This window comes from Coturnix japonica, chromosome 2 (assembly GCF_001577835.2).
Source record: "Coturnix japonica isolate 7356 chromosome 2, Coturnix japonica 2.1, whole genome shotgun sequence".
Classification (NCBI taxonomy): domain Eukaryota; kingdom Metazoa; phylum Chordata; class Aves; order Galliformes; family Phasianidae; genus Coturnix; species Coturnix japonica.
The window spans coordinates 48,637,109-48,641,912 of NC_029517.1; positions in this window are offsets into that span (position 1 = coordinate 48,637,109).

Here is a 4,804-nt window from a genome sequence, read left to right on the forward strand (position 1 = left end):
GGAAAAAAAACAAAACAAAAAAAAAAAAAACAACTTGAAAAGAAATGCCCACTAATAGCCATTTTGATTCAAGTGTTTGTTGTATTTTGAAACTTTTCGAAAATTACTAGTTTACAATATTCTTTCAGACCTATTTATGGCTTTATTATCTTTTGCCATTTCTTGTAAACTTTCTAACAGTAGGCAACATATGTTGAGCTGCAACTATTTTTTTTATTTATTTTTTTTTCTCATTTCCAGGCTCGAAGCAGTCTACCAGTAGCAGTTACAGGGAAAATTACTGTATCTGTGAAATGTACAAAAGACTTCAGTCTTTAGATGTAGGGTGACAATTGCCAAAACAAACAAATTTCTCTTTTGCTCCTTCCTCATGAACCTAACAGCAGAGATATTTTGAGATGATAGACCACTGTAAGCAATTAACTTGGTAAATTAAAAGAATATTTATTTTTTTTTTCAGAATTTGAATAGCAAAGAAGACATTATTTTTTTCTCTAAAACCTTGAAGGAACCAAGTAGCCAGAAACAAATTATTGATGTGCTTTTTAGATTGATATGTTGACAAGAAAAGTACAAAAATGAGAAAATGAAATAAGATTACAGTTACACATGATCCTCAAGAAAACATAACTGTACTCCCTATTTTAAAGTAATTCAGTCAGTTGGTTGTGATTCATTTTTTACGGACAAATTTAGCCTTTTTCTTTGCTACTTTTTTCCTCTATTGTTTAGAAAAAAAGCAGAACTATATGTAATCTTTCAACTATGTTAATGTATGTTCAAATTTTATGACTGTGAAATCAAATAAATCAATATTTAGGAAGCTCAGAACAAAAGCTATCCATAATATCTTGCATTAAGCAATTTACTTTGCACTTAGTATTGTTTAGATAAGCTAATCATGGAAGATTAACCTTTAAATTTTTATATTCTAAAGTACATCGATCCCATTCGTGGTACATAATGGTTTTAGCTCTGTAAACAACATTTGACATTTACCAATAGTAATGTCAGAACAAATGTCCTCCATCTCACAGGTAATAAAGATTTGAATAATTATCTGTTGATTTTTTTTTTGTTGTTGTTGCTGTTGTTGGATTTTTTTTTATTATTATTATTTTTCTATGAGAACATGCTGAGGATTGGTAACGATGCAGTCTAACTTTCGTTTTTAATGGTGAATTAAACAATGATATTACTGTAGAAATCATTACTTGGGAGAAAAATGCTTAATATTGATACTATTAGGTAACCAGTAAGATTTATTTTTAAACAATAGCTACTGTTCTACTTTATCTATAAGAAACAAAAACATTGTAAGGAATGAACTTAACAAAAGACAGTTCTCAGATGTTTTCTGATCCTGAATCATAGAGGCACTCAATTACATGCACAAATATTGAACTCTAAGAAGTTCTATTGTTATTGCTGCAATGCCTCTAATGTTTATACATACTTCCAATATTTGTCTCTGTATATGCTCTAATCAAGGTATTCAACACTGAGAATTAAACAAATAACAGTAATTCAAAATACATGTAATGTTTACCATTCCAGTTTTCCAATACCTTTCTTAGCACAAAGTCTGAGGAAGAAAGAAGTCCTAACTCAGATTTTCAAATATATTTTTGTAATCTATGGGCTGCCCCATCATCCTGCTCAATAAATTTCTTTGAAGAATCTACAAGAGACAATTAAGAAAAAAAAATTTTAAACATATTACTTAACAAATTGCAGACATGAAGTTCAGAAGAAAACTGGTAACCACTGAACTAGAGGAGAATTTACAGGAAAGGTTCTGTAGCAGTACTAACCTTTATTAGTGCTACAGAAGTGCTAGAGAGTTTTTTACGTGTAATACAAAAGCTAGATGAAATAGCAGAACACTGATTATATGTAATGGAGCTGGAATACGTTTCTTTCATTGTCATAAGTCATAACAGTTCAACATGTGTACTGTGTTTAGGTGGCATATTCCTTGAAATACAAAAACGTTTCATACTCACCCATCATTACTCTTCTATCAAAAACATAAACTGCTGGAAAAATCTGAAGAAAGTCACATACAGGGTGAGGTCTTGAGGACACCAAGAAACAAACATGAATAAAGTAAATGACTCCTCAAAAATAGACTTTTTATTTAATTAATTAATTCTTTAATAGAAAGATTAAGGACATTGTCTTTTGAAAGGTTCATCTACCATTCAACATAAGTTGATGATTTCAAGCACCTAACTCAGTGGAACTTGTAACTATATAGTTATACTTTTCAGTCTCTTATATATTTATTTATTTTCTGTTAGTGTTAAGCCCAAAATGGAACTTTGGCCATAGTAGAAAGTGGTATTAGTTCTATTGCTACATCAAATGTTCCTAATCAAAGCTGTATGTAAAGAAAAGATATTATTTTCCCTTAGCATTTCATACAAGATTCTAAGGCTTTTTGAAAGTCCAACTGTTCTTCCAACATTCTTCTCTTTATCCATTTTTATGCTGACACCATGAAGAAAAATAGCAAGATCAAAGTGCGGCACTTACCCTGGTGATGTCTTCTAAATTGTTATATCACACTAGTCAGAGCAGTTTAGAATCTTGATTTTAATTTCAATTGGTTCTTTCATCTCACTTCCTAGTATATTGTAATTTTTATCAAGCATTAAACAAAATGCAGTATCAAGTTAACATAATAATCAGAAGCTAAATTTAATAATGTGTGGCTAAACTACTTATGAAAAATGTCATATATAAAGCTGCTTTTGTCACTGAGGGTTGCCTATATGAATATGTGCATACCAGAATATTCATACAATATATGTAATTTTATTTATACAAAATATTTATGATATTAAGCATTTATTTGCTATTGAGATTCATACAAACTTATGTTTCCAAACTCCACATGGGAGATTCTCAGAGCATCCTTTCATAGATATCTACTGCACAGAGAAAGTGTGACATTTCTTGCACAGCTCTGAAACATGTATTCAGAGAAAGAAACTTCAACCAGCTCTGGCTATTTATTTATTTATTTATTTATTTTCCTTTTTGTCTTCAGTTTGAACAGGGATTGATTCAACTTTATCATCAAGCTAATAAACTGATATTAAAATCAGGATGACCTATTGTATGCACTGTATTCTTAATGAGTCATTAATTTTGTGTTGAAATAAAAAAACTTTGTCCCTTTCCTTGTTCTAGCAGTTATTTCTATTTGTCCCTATTAGTTCATACCTTCAGTCTCTGTGAAGGCTAAGATTTTTTCTAAAACTGACAAATGATTATTCTGTCAAGCTTATAGTACTGAAGATACTGAAGTGAAGGTAAATTAGATCTACACAAATGTGTTACCCTCTTCCAAAGCATTATTGAGTTACTCTTCAATTCTGCATTACATTTAGTTGCTTTTTTTTCTCCTATAAAACTAATGGGGAAGACTTAGGAATGTTCAAGAACGGGTCCTTATGGACATTTTGAAATAAAATGTTAGGACTGTAAACCATAGACTGGTGAGATACTAAACATAATAATTACTTTTTCTAAGTTTTACTTCAAAAACTGGATCACACAGCTGACCAGTCTGCAGCTGCTTAACTCTGTTGTAAACAGATCATAATAAGCGTATGGTGTACATGATTGTCTGGGCAGATAAATGGTAGTGTTTGGATTGTTCAGCATCAGTGGAAGGAGGGAACAAGAAAAAAAAAAATCTTTCCTGCTTGCAGCTGCAAAAGGAAGCAGTTTTTCTTTCCTGCATTAATTAATGCAATACATGTAATGCATATTGCTACAGTCAACAGCAAAATTTTCATGTTCATTTCACAGACATAAAGTATTTTAATCAAGAATATCAATGAGCAATGACAATTCACTTCCAGAAAAAGCAAAGAAAGATGACTCTTTGGCCATGGAGAAGTAGTTGTTCTGTGAATACAGTTTATCAGTGTAATAAATTCACTTTCCTAACAGTCTTTGATGAAAGAATATCCTTTAAGACATATTCTGTTTTATTTTTCTGTTTTCCTTTTCTAACCTTACTTTGCATGCAGTATTTGACATCAAGCCTGCATTTTACAGTCTCTAGTGATAAAATCACTTCATTTGCTATAAACATCAGTAATTAAAAGAGCTTTCAGCAACTGAAATCCAATACAACATACACAAAACTAAAGTAATTCATTGTCTAGAGACCATAACAAATTTTAATGTGCATTTACAGAGAAAACAGAGTGTTGAAAGGTGTCAAACCAGTGGAAGTGAAGGTAGGTACTACAAAATCCACACAGTACAGAATTACAAATTAAAAAGAGATGGATTGTCAAAAAGAAAAGAAAAAAAAATAGAGATAGAAAGAAAGATGTCTGTTGATGGCACAACATACAGATAATATTAAAAACTGGCTTGCAGGAGGACCAAAGTATACCTACTTGGAAGTTATATCACACAGACTGTAAGCAATTTACAGAATTTGAGTTAGTTTTGCATATACATAAGTTGCAAAATAAGAGAAAACACATTGAAGTACAGAACATACACAAAAAGAAAGGTGTATATATATAAACCTCCACACAGTCATCAGGGGTTGGCCTATGTCAGCAATTACCACTGCTGAACAAGAAACAAACAAACAAACAAACAAACAAAAAAAAGAGGTAAAGAAAAATGACAGAAGAAAAAGAATAACAACATTAACAACAAAATATTGTCATTTATTTTCCAGAAAAAAAAATTGTCCTCCAGTCTGCATAGCTGCATGATTTCTTTTCTCCTTCCTATCCGTCAGGAAGGGGGAAAAAAAAAAAAAAAA